Genomic DNA, 13391 nt, shown 5'->3' on the forward strand with positions numbered 1-13391 from the left:
TGAGAAGTGGATGGGGGTGGGGTGTGGGAAAGGTGGGGGGAACAGGAGGAGGGGAGGGGGGAACTGGGATTGGTATGTAAAATAAAAAGGGATTTTTTTTTTGTTTTGTTTTATTTTTGTTGTTGTTACTGGTTTTTTGTTTGTTTGTTTTTTGAGACAGGGTTTCTCTGTGGCTTTGGAGGCTGTCCTGGAACTAGCTCTTGTAGACCAGGCTGGTCTCGAACTCACAGAGAGCCTCTGCCTCTGCCTCCGAGTGCTGGGACTAAAGGCGTGCGCCACCAATGCCCGGCAAATAGGATTGTTTTTCAAAAAATATATGGAAAGAAACAGCTCCCCCCTCCAAGATTCAATAAAGAAGTTAAAAAGAAAAAATCAGAAACAAAAATAAAAGAGCTGGGCCTGGCATGTGACCCATACACAAAGGCTTAATACATTTTATTCCAAAGTTTCCACACTCCTAATAATGGTTGGCTTTAAAATAAGCTATTTTCTTACTAACCTTATCCGTACAATGTGAAACAATTATATTTTTTAAGGTGCGACTTTACGTTATTCACAAAAAAAACACTGCTGCTATTTGTTTAGTCATCATGACTTTGTCAAACAGTATGATCTTTATGTGTCTTTGTCATAAATACCTAAAAACAATGACAGTCTTTCAAATGCTGCGGGAATACAGTGTGAGCCTCACAGGTCACATCCTCAGCAAGGAGGTAGGGGGCAGACTGCTTCTGAACTTTTAAATGGTGACCTTTCTAATTTTCCTTATACAGCACAAGACAGAAAAGCTTGCAAAAGAAACTAAGTCTCCTGATGGCTCTTCTTTGGTGCTGTTGAGAATATCCTAATTTTTCCCCCTATACTTGGTATTGAAAAGCATTCTGAGTATGAAAAGTGAAAAAATAATTTAGAAACTGAGATTGGTCAAAATATTCTATATAAACCATTGTTCCCGCTACTGCCCGCTGGAATTCTTTGCTGCTGATGTAGATTATGGCTAATAAACACAAAGGGGCCAACCACCAGGTGGTCCTGCTTCCTCGTAGAGTAGAATTTCTTTTCATGACACAGTAGTCTGCTGGAACCAGCAGCCTATACTGAAGTAAACTATGAGAACATTAGCAACATATCCTACCCGATCTCTGTTCAGTAAATGACTCTACTTGTCCTGACAAATTGCTATTTGCATGTAGTGGGGTAATGTACTTGGAATAACTGATGCAGTTTCCAATTCACAGTGAACCTGCTAGAATGCTCCCAGCCAAACTGCAGCAGGGTTACAGGGATCTTATAGCGGTTACTATTTGCATTTTTGTGTCATTCCTATTTTCATTTTTATGTCCCTTCCCTGCTTTTGTGCTGTGGTTATTTATGCTCTCTAAGTGCTTCGTGTAATGTTGTGAGGCACACTGCTTCCTGGCTGGAACCAGACTTCGTGTAAATAGATTCCAGCTACAGGAGTGAGTGGGTAGGTAATTTCCATTAAGGTCCGATTATGCCTATCTTGTTCTCTTCTGAAATAACAGATAAGTAACACAAAAATCAAGCCCAGCTTGCCATGTTATAGATCTGAGCATTTAAAGTTGGGGATTTTACTTTATCAGTGGTTGCACTCTCTACATCATATAGAATGAGTGGGGCAATATTACCGCAACCTACCCTATGCTTTAAAGCAAGCCTCTAATCTATACACCAGTTATCTTCTGTTTACTTTGGAAATTTTGTGAATACAACTCCTTTTATTAATATGTTGAATAAAGTCATTTCCAAATCCAATGTACAGGGTACTATCTTAGAGGGGAGGGAGTTGAGATGCATGCCGGTTGAGAAACATTTTGAAATTAGAAGACTGTTCTGCACTGACTTCCATAGTGGCTGTGCCATTTTGCACACTCACCCAAAAGGTTTTCTCTTTCTCCATACCTTCACCAGCAGTTTATATTTGTTTTCTTAATCTGAGTCATTCTGACCCTGGTAAGATGGAATCTCAAAGTGGCTTTAATTTGTATTTCCCTGATCTCTTCACATGAATATCTCATTTATGGAAGATGCAAAAAATAATTTGTAATTACATTTACTCCTTCCCAAACTCTTATTTATCCAACCCTATGTCTGCTTATTTTCTCCATAAACACCAATTTGTGTTGCCTAAATACTATCGGGTATCTGGCAGCAGTCTTAGAGAAGACAATCTCAGCTGGTCCTAAGTAATGCCGAGGATGAAGGGACTTGCTAGCAAGGTGAGAGTAAGCTGGCAGAGAGCAAATGCTTCCTTCTTTAAAGTCCTTTATACAGGCCACCACAAGAAGGCATGGCCCAGGTTAAAGAGGGATCTTCCCATATCAAATGACTTACTTCAGAGAATCCCTGTACCCAGCTGCTTGGTTTTTTGTTAATTCCAGATGTAGTCAAATTGACAACTAAGAGTTGCCATTAAATCATACCTGCCTTCAAAGTATTAACTATATGTAATATTTACCTTTGACATGCCTCTTCCCTTTATTAGGACTATAAAGTTCTTTGATAGGGTGACCCCATATCTTGTTTCTTTCTTCTTAGCAACAATTGTATTGTGTTAAGATGATTTATTATGTGAAGCTAAATTGAGTTGAATTCGGCAAGCAACAAACTCCAGACAGCACAAACACCCTCTATATACTATGGTTCATTCACTCAAATACCCCCAGAACCTGGCAGATAATATAAATGAATGTTTGCTCTAAGTGGAAAAATACTCTTGTCCAGCCAATTGTTGTCCTGTGGAATTGCAGCTTCCTTCTACAAGGTTTAAGATTTTGGAGAAACTATGATTTGCGTGCGCGCGCGCGCGCGTGCATGCGTGCGTGGTTGCGTGCGTGCGTGTGTGTGTGTGTGTGTGTGTGTGTGTGTGTGTGTGTGTGTGTGTGTGTGTGTATCTATACTTGCCTTAGATGTTAGTGGAATTAAATTCAATACTGCTGATGGCAGTAATGAACCTATTAGCTTGTCAGTTGTAGGGAATTTTAGAGATAAAAATGAGTGTATTAATAGATATAATATACTATAATATTTAATAGATCTTTAAACAGCAGCAGATGAGTAGTTGAATCCCAGCAGCTTCTTCTTGTGACACGTAGCTGTGACTCTAATTACTAGTAGGGCTAGCATATTCAGCAAATAAAAGTATAGGGAACACAGTTAAATTTGAATTTCAGATAAACAACTAATAATTTTTAGTGTAAGTATGTCTTATGCATTTTTTTATTTTAGCAAACATAATTACTAGTAGTCAGATTCTGATTTGCATAATTTGTGTCACCTGGGTGTTCAGAATATCCTCAGTGAGTCATTTAAGAAGGCTGTAACTGGGTAAAGATAGAACACTAAAAGAGAGAGAGAGAGAGAGAGAGAGAGAGAGAGAGAGAGAGAGAGAGAGAGTGTTGGACATGGAGTTCAGTAGTGCACCATTTGCCTGGCATACATGAGGCCCTGGGTTCAATTCCATCACTGCAAAAACTTAAAATACTATTTTTCTAAAATAAGACTGTATTTTTAATCATAGAAATTGATAAGTAATGTCAGACTGTCAAAGTAGATAGCTTTACCAATTTGCCTTTGTCTACTCATGTAGGGAGCGGAGAACTGATTCCCTTAGAGAATTTCTCAGGGTCCTAACCTCCAGAGCACTGTATTGCAGATGCTAGCTGATTTGCTGTTGAATGGCATAGCCTCAGTGGAGAATGTCCCCTAGTTTTGCATCTCTACAGAACTAAGCATTTGAATAGGCCTGCACCAGGGCAGAGAAAAAAGTCTTCATGCTGAGTGAGGACAGACAGTTAGGAGGTCTACAGGAGGAGAGAAGGTTGAGAGACCTACTGATAGGGTCTAGGGAGATGGGAGAGAAACGGTCTCAGGGTCGGGGAAGAACAGTTAGAAAGCAGCCAGGAAGATGCTGAATAAAGAGGAGACTCCAGTTTTGCAGCATGGAACTGAGAGCTCTGTAAAGATGACAAGATGCGCCGGGCGTTGGTGGCGCACGCCTTTAATCCCAGCACTCAGGAGGCAGAGGCAGGCGGTTCTCTGTGAGTTCGAGGCCAGCCTGGTCTCCAGAGCGAGTGCCAGGATAGGCTCCAAAGCTACACAGAGAAACCCTGTCTTGAAAAACCAAAAAAAAAAAAAAAAAAAAAAAAAAAGAAAAAAAAAAAAGAATGCCAAGATGCCTGTGTCTGGTCTTTATTGCTGTTGGGTGCTAGGAATTTCCAATTCCATGCTCCCCCACTCAGGCCAGACCTCGTGGTTTCTTTGGTTTGGGCCTGAGACATGCCGAGCCACGACATACTTGTCTTCCATCCATCTCTCCATCCATTTTGAATTTGTCCATTCATAATATCTATCATGTATTTATCATTATCTTTTTTAACACATACACAGCAGTGATGTTACAATATAGTAAATATAGTAAGACACTGATAAGACTAGGTCACAGTTATGTATCGTATTTTGTACTGTCAGCTTAGCTGCTGGACCATGGATAGTAGATCAGCAGTCCCCATGACATAAGGTAGCAACTATTTACTGCTTAATATAGAAATAATAGGTAACATAAGGATAAGGCTCCTGAAGGACATTTGTTTCCAAATATTATTTTGACTCTTTGAAGATGTATTACATTTGTTTATGCTGTGTAATACTACTTTAACTATGTAAAGGTGTGTTACATTTGTTTATGCTGCATTTGCTTAACAATGTAAGGATGTGTGTTTAACTATGTAAAGATTTAACTATGTATTGCCAGGCGTTGGTGGCGCACGCCTTTAATCACAGCACTAGGGAGGCAGAGGCAGGCGGATCCCCGTGAGTTCGAGGCCAGCATGGTCTCCAGAGAGAGTGCCAGGATAGGCTCCAAAGCCACACAGAGAAACCCTGTCTCGAAAAACCAAAAAAAAAAAAAAAAAAAAAAAAAAAAAAATGATGTGTTGTATTTGTTTTATCTTGCCTGCCTACTGCACCTGATTGGTCTAATAAAAAAGCTGAATGGCCAATAGCTAGGCAGAGAGAAAGAATAGGTTGGGCTGGCAGTCAGAGAGAATAAATAGGAGAGAAATCTGGGCTTGAGAGGGAAAAACAAGAGAAGGAGGAGGAGGAGAGAATTAGGGAGAAAGAGAGGAAGTGTTGTGCCCAGAATTCGGAACCCCAAAAGAACCCACCAACAAGGAGATGATTCACCGAATGCAAGGACAAAGGTTTCTTTATTGACTCAAGGATATGAGCTGCAGCATGGACCCCATTCGTTTGGGAACACATGGAGTACCCACTTTCGACGGAGGGGTCTTTTTATAAGGGAAAATTGTAGGGCTGGAAGCCCCAAGATTATAAAACTTCCGTGGTTACACAGGACAGGGCAATGATTGTGTGCTTCAGGCAGGGTGCAATTAAGCAGGATGCCGCAGAGGAAATGAGTTTGTTAATTATCTCCTGGGCTGGGGACTTTTACAATTGGTTACTATCTGATCCTCTTGGACCAGGGGAATGTCGACACCATTCTAGGGTGTGATATTTGGTCTAAGGGCTTGAATCCTGTGGACCTTTGTTTAACCTTGTCTGCTGATCTGCCTTTTGGGAACTCAGAGTTTTCTTTTTGGGCTTTGGAATCTGGGTTTTAGACTTTTATTAATTTTCCCCTTTCAGAAGTTGCCCAGCACCAGTCATCCAGGGACCCCCAGAGTCAGCCAGACACTGAAGAAGAATGAAAAGTATGACATACAGAAAGAAAAGACAAAAAGGCTCAAGGCAAAAGATCAATACAGAGAAACAGGTTAAATTAAGTTAAAAGAGCTAGCAGGAAAGGAGCCCAAGCTAGGCTGAGCATTTCCATGTCACCATTTGGGTGGTGGTTGGTAATCCCCCAAAGAAAAGCTTGGAACAGATGTTGTGTTTATTTGTTGGGATATTATGATGCTTAATCTTGATTACATCAAGGAACACCCAGGAAATTAATAAAGTGAACCCCTCCTTGTGTCATGAGGGCCCCGACATAAAAACATTCTAATCATGATTGATTTAAAATTTGAACAGATTACTGGGGCGTGTTGGAACTAAAAGGCTGGATTGGTCCAAGGAATCAGTTTACTGGTGATATGTATTTGGGGAATAGAGTTTCCTCTGCCCCCCTTCCCTCTACTGTTCACTCTGCTTCCTACCAAGAGGTGAAACAGCCTCTTCTTTGATATACTCTGTCACCATTTTGTTCTGTCTAAACCTGAGCACAGAACCAACAAATCCAGCCAGGAAACCACTGAAGCCAGGCACGTCACAGTGATGATAACAGTGACTAACAGAGAGTTGTCAGGGTTTGAGTGGTAGGATTAAGTACGGGAGGAGGAGTTGTATGAGAAGTTGACAAGCAAGCGAATTTGTACAAAAGAAAGGAGGGGAAAGATGAGAGAGAGAGGGAAAAAAAAGCAACCACCAACAACATTCTGCTGGGTTTATAGATCAGCTTCCTGCTCAGCCAGCATCAGAGCAGACTCCTCCTGCAGGAGATGGAAACAAACAAACAAAAACCTAGAAAGTGGAGGAAAATGTGTGGAGAGTGAGAGACCTCAGAACACTCAGCCCTAAATGGGATGTCTCCCTGAAACTCCTCCCCTCAGGGCTCAGGGAACTCTGCAGAAGAGGCAGATAGAGGGTAAGAGCCAAAGAGGGAGGAAGACACTGAGGAAACAAGGCCTTCCAGGCAGGAACTCACAGAGACTATGGCAGCATGCACAGGGCCTGCACAGATCTAAGCCAGATGGAGCCCCATCTCCCAAAGGGGAAGTTGTAGATACAAGCCCTCATCCCTGACCCAGAAACTATCTCCAACTGATAACTGCTCACAAAGGAAAAAGGGTTTTCTCCAGCAAAGTCTCACTGGGTGTGCAAAATACATTTAAGGGCAGACCCCATGTACAGCAGTAGATGGTAAACAAAAAATAAACTCAATGGTATTTTTGAAGGTTTTTTTTTTTTTTTTTTGTCCTTTGGTTTTTTTTTTTTTTAATTTAAACCATACAAGTCTTTTCCTTATATATTATGATTTCTGATCTTGTGTCTTTAAGGGACTATTTGTGCAAATGTGGGTATATATGTGCTTATATGTATTTTTTGTAGTCTTTCTTTGGCTCTTATTTGTTGTTTTTTTGTCCCCTTCCTTCTTCCATCGTCTTTCCTTCCTTCCTTCCTTCCTTCCTTCCTTCCTTCCTTCCTTCCTTTTTTCTCTCCCTCTCTCTCTCTCTCTCTCTCTCTCTCTCTCTCTCTCTCTCTCATTTTGGTTGTTGTTGTTTTGAGACAGAGTTTCTCTGAATAGCCCTGGCTGTCCTGGAAGTTGCCCTGTAGACCAGGCTAGCCTCAAACTCACAGAGATCTCCCTGCTTCTGTTGGTTTGTTTTGTCCTATTCAGATTAGTGATTGGTTGGTTTTTTATCTTACTAATTTGCTTGTTTTTGAGATACATGTTTGTTTTCTAACGAGAGAGGAAAGTGGGCTGTGGAGTTGGGTGTGTGGGGTGGTGGGGAGGATATGGGAGGAATTAGAAGAGGGAAAACCATAATCAGACTATACTGAATGAAAAAAAAATTCTATTTTCAATTAGAAAAGAAATCTTGGCTCTGTGACCTCTGTGTACCTCAGCAGCCTCCAAAGATCTGCTGGCTGTACCTCTCTTAAATGGTTAATTTTCATTGGGGTTTAGATGTAGATTTATTGTGGTGTTTGACTTAAGACTCTTCCATCATCATTGTTGCTGTAAGCATGCCATTTTCTAATCCTATCTCTCTAGGATAAACACCTATAAAAGCAGCACCAGAAATAAAAAGTGAGAGTGTTGGCAGCAGATATTGACCCATTGCTCTTCCTGTCTGCTCTATTAAACCATCGTGATCCCAAATGTGATGTTATCAGTTTCCAAATTTCTTCACAGTACAGTGATTAGATCTAGTACAAAGATTTTGAGTTGTGTTTAACTTTGTGAAACGGTATCATCCATGAGTCATGTATTCCTTTGTGATTTATGTTTTCACTTAGAATTATATTTATAATAATATTATAAAATTAACCATATCTAGAGGTATAGATTTATATGGTAGCATTTATGACTCATAAATTGTGCAAGTTTACTATATATTGATTCTCCTTTCAATTTCATTGTTTGCAGATTTCTGCTATTGTCAAGCAGGGTTGCTGTGAATATGTATGTGTGTGCAGATGCCCTGGTGCCTACATTCAGGAACTTCTCTCAGGCATGCACCTAGAGAAGGAACTTGTAAATCATGGACTCTGCAAATGTTCACTATATGATAATGTCAAAAAGATGCCCCAGGTTGTAACAAAATCAGACTGACTTGGGTATACAAGGAGGAGTCTACCATATGATTCCTTGCAGATAACCTTATTCTTGGTTCATTTTTAAACAGTCTTTCTAAATGATTTGACTTGTAAACTTTGGCATATATAAAAACCCCACATTTGTATATGTTTCTAAATTTTATGTACCGACGGTCAATTTTTGTCTGTCTGCACTAAGATGTAATTGCTATAACTTCTAAATGAGCCTGAATATTTGGTAATGTCATGATATTTTAGTCTCTTCATTTTTCATGTCAGTTTGAAAATAGTATTTTATTCCATGAATACGTATAACTATTGAATTTCCTTTAAATATCAATCAACGAAAAGCATAACTCCCCAAGATGGTCTCCATATAATTTATTAAAGCTCAATATTGTTGCTATTTTAGCAAAGCTTCTTTTAAAATAATTTTCTAAATGATTTATAGGTAGGAATGATTTTCATTTCTTTGGCATTGCTCTCTGAGTCATCACTTTTACAGAATAACTCAAGGATTCCTTTTAATTTCCCTTCTGTTGCAGATTGGGTTGACCTGAAATTCACTTTAATGGCACTATCTTTAAAACAATGAGATTAATAACTTGTCTTGCTATTTTAAGTTTTCTATAGATTCTTCTCAGCTCTTCATCTAAGGGAAAAGAATTGTATGAAAATGATACTGTACTTTTTCATTTTCAATCCTTACAATTTGATATATATATTTGCTTTAACTTTTTTATTTATTATGTTTTATTGATGATGTGTTTGTTTACCTGGTGTATTTTACTAACACATATCCCAGAATTGTTTTTCTTTTTTTAATTTAAATTCTTTAATTACTACTCATATTTACATATCCACCCCCCCATTCCCTCACCCTCCCATCCTTCCATGTTCCCCATCAAACCCTCCCAACCCCCCCACTCCTCCCCAGGGATAGTGAGGCCCTCCACCAAGGACCTTCTAAGTCTGTCATATTGTTTGGGGGAGAGCCTAGGCCCCCCTTGCTGTATCTGGGCTGCAATAGTATCTCTCCGTAGGGAATGGGCTCCCAAAGTCCATTTGTGCTCTAGGGATGAAGACTGGCTCCACTGTTAGAGGTCCCATAGACTGTCTTGGCCTCCTAGCTGGCACCCACATTCAGAGGGCTTGGTTTGGTCCAGTGCTGTTTCCCCAGCTTTATGACTAGGATCTCCATGCTCTCACTAGGTCAGGTCGGCTGTTTCTGCAGGTCTCTCCATCCCCGTCTTGGCTCCTTTGCTCATCCCTCCTCCCTTTCCACAACTGAATTCCAGGAGTATGGTTCAGTGCTTATATTCTGGTTTCTCTTGCTTTAACTTTTTAATTTATCCAGCAAAAATGTTATTAAAAACCATGGTGATGAGAATCTTTACCTATTTTGTCTTTTCCCCCACTTTAAGGTGACGTTTGAGGTATGTTGTTGCTTTATTAACTGCATTCCCTTATGTGTTTTCTATTGAATTGTGTTCAGTTTTGCAAATTGTTTCTATGAACTTACAAGAATCACACTATGGTTTTGTCTTCTATCATGTAAACGTGATGCATTTCTATTTATAGGTTTACAACACTGAATAACAATACATTTCTATTATGTAGTTTTACTTTATGTTTAAACAATATTTCATTTTGGATATTTAGCATCAATGATCCTGAAAGAAAAATATACTTTTTTTTGTCTGATTTTTCTCTGTGAGTCATCTTTTTTTTTTTTTTTCAGAATAACTCAAGGATTCATTTTAGTTTTCCTTCTGTTGCAGAATGGGCTGATCTCCACATGAACTGAACTTACGGTTAAAACAATTATATTTGTGGTGACCATATTGTTTATGATCTAATGAAACTTGCCTGACGATCAGAATACAAAGCTAGCCATTGCCATAAAGGCCAGGTAGTGGTGGCACACACCTTTATCCCAACAGCCACGTTAGTTAGCTATAGAGGCTGGGCTGTGGTGGTGTATGCCTTTGATCCAAGCACTAGAGAGGTATTTAAGACAGGAGCTCAGGGTCCCATGTAGCATTCAGTCTCCAACCGTGATGAGGACAGGACTGCCCCAGCCTTGGGAGAGGTGAGAACTCTCTACTGGCTGGCTGCTTTGCTTTTCTGATCTTCAGAGTGAACCCCAACATCTGTCTCTGGGTTTTTATTATTCGTGCTACAGAAATTAGTGACTCTTCTGTGCAAGCATTTTAGTTATTTTGAATAGGGAGTTGTTTAGGTCTCATTTCTTCTTGAGTCAATTAAAGTGATATTCTTCTAGGAATTTAAAAACTTTTTAAGTGCATGGTATAGGCACATAGTTAATGATGAGGTCATTTTTATTTCTTAGCCTATTTTTAATTTAGGTAGGATTGCTTAATACTGGTAACATTGGCTTTCAGATCTTGGCCATTACTTGTTAGAGAAGGGATTGGGTACTTTTGCTTTTGGTGGTCAGTGGTATTCCTAGCTTCTACTCACTGCATGCAGAGAGAGCTCTTTGTATTATGATGGTAAAAACTCATCTCTAGACATTGTCAGCCATGTCCTGGAGAGTGTGATCATCCTAGTTTGAGAGCCGTTGATCCATTTATATATAACCCTAAAGATTTAGACTTTGTTTGTATGACTCTTTGCTTCTTCATCACACAGTGTGTTTTGCTAGCAGTTTGCCTTTTCAAAAAACACAGTGTTTGATAAGCCTTTAAAAAATACTTTCTATTTCACCAATTTCTGTTGTCATTGTCCTCTCATTAAAAAAACAAAACAAAACAAAAACCACAACAACAAAAACTTCACGATGAATCCATTTTATGTGCAAAGTAGAGTGCTTGGGTAATTGTTCTCAGTTATCATCCCCTTTTCTGTGAAATAGCATGTCACTCTGGCTCAAGATGGCTCAGACTCCTGCTTCAGCATTGAGATTGCTGGGCTTACAGGCATGTGCCACAACAGCCAACTTTACTTTCAGTCCTTCTTATATTTAAGGCCCAAAGCTTTTCATAGAGCACTACTTTTGTTGTATTCTATGAGGGTTTTTTTGATAGAATCATTTAGTTATTGACATACTGATATATAAGAGCATAAACGGCAGGAAACACAGAAACAGAAGGAAGTCAATGGGAAATTATCTGGTTAGTTTTGTTTCAACTGGACACAATCTATGGTCATCTGAGAGGAGGAAACATCATTTGACAAATTGCTTCCAAAAAATTAAGCAAATCTGTAGAGCGTATTTTCTTAATTATTGATGGGGCATAGCCCAGTCCAACGTACATGGTACCATCCCTGGGCCGCTGGTACTGCCTGCTATAAGGAAGCAGGCTGGGGAAGCTATGGGGGTAAATCAGTAAAACAGTCCTCCTCCATGGCCCCTGCATCAGCTGCTGCCTCCAGGTTAATGCCCTTGTGGTCCTGGTCCTGGCCTGCGTGGTAGCTGGGTTGGTTTCCAGCTTTCCCTTTTCATCGCCTTCCAGGTATGCTATCCATACTTCCTCAGCTAGCTCACTCAAAGTATCACACAACAAAAAGAGGGGCCAGTTCTTCTCTCACACCCTTGGGTCCATCTCAACCACAGTCATCACCAGGACCAACTCTACTGTTTTGTCCAGGCAAGGTGCAGGGCTTGCTCTCTGAATTGCTGCACTTGGTGAGAGGCAGGGCCAGCTCTTCTGTTCTCATGCCCCCGTGGTTGGCTCTCCCTCTTCTTGTCTGACACCCACAGGCCTGGCTTACCTGTGTCCTCACCAGTAGGGTCAGCTCTAGTGTGCACCCAGGTGCAGTGCAGTGCCCACTTCGGAGGGCATTTCTTAAGATGGCACTATACATTTGAATAGGTTTTTTTTTTTTTTTTTTTTTTTTTGAGGAAGACCAAATCATTTGTAGTTGGCCACAGTCCACTATTTTCTAATAAAATGTACTTGGTGAATGTCTGGATCTGTTTGCTTCTCTATTTCTCTCTTTCTTCCTAACTGGTTTTATTTTTATTTTATTTGTGTGTCTGTTTGAGGGTATGTGAACATGAGTTCAAGTACCAGTGAAGGCAGAAGAGGCTATCAGAGGAGTTGAAGCTTGAGTAACAGGCACTTGTGATCTTACAGGTATGGGTGTTGAAAAGCAAACTGGTGTTCTCTGTTGGAGCAGCAAGCACTCTTTCTTTCTTTCTTTCTTTCTTTCTTTCTAAGATTTATTTATTTATTATGTATACAGTGTTCTGCCTGCATATATGCTGCAAACCAGAAGAGGGCACCAAATCCCATTATAGATGGTTGTGAGCCACCATGTGGTTGCTGGGAATTGAACTCAGAACCTCTGGAAGAGAGGCCAGTGCTCTTAACCTCTGAGCCGTCTCTCCAGACCTACAGCAAGCACTCTTTACCAGTGGTTTTGCTTCTTTCTTTGGTTTCACACCTTTCCCAATGACAGCCACTTCTCTTCACCTCGTTTGAAATTTCCAAATTAGCGTCCTGTTGCTTTATCTGTTTTCTCTTTAACTTGCTTTATAATCCTGTCATCTCACTTATTTACATTCAAGTCCACCAACGGCACCGTTCCACACCCAGGCTTCTTCTGCCGTTGATGCCTCCATATAGGAGCTGTTCCTCTCCTTGTCATCCGATGCAGTTAACCTAATGGTGAAAAATGTCCCCTTTCATCCATTCTTCCTAAGCTTGTCTTTGAAAACAGAACTTCTAAATGGTTACCAAGCCGTGGAGCGAGTACGGCAATAATTATTCATTTTTATTGACAGCTAGAAACTAAACCTTTCTAGGGAAGAAATTTAGTGGTAACTCTCAACGCTTGTTGTTTTTTATTTTTATTTTTTATTTTGTCCTTTAAGCAGATCACTCTTTGTTGATGGCGAGTGACTCCTTGGAACCAAAGGCGATAATTTCTTTTGAAGTTCTTGATGGCTGCGAAGAATGCTGTCTCCTTGATTTTTGACACATGCAAGAAAATATGTCTTTCTTTAATTGCTTCTCTGTGATTTCTCAAAGGTTATAATGCTTGAACACTGAGTTCACAATGTCATCTGAATCACAATT

This window comes from Cricetulus griseus, chromosome 10 (assembly GCF_003668045.3).
Source record: "Cricetulus griseus strain 17A/GY chromosome 10, alternate assembly CriGri-PICRH-1.0, whole genome shotgun sequence".
NCBI lineage: Eukaryota > Metazoa > Chordata > Mammalia > Rodentia > Cricetidae > Cricetulus > Cricetulus griseus.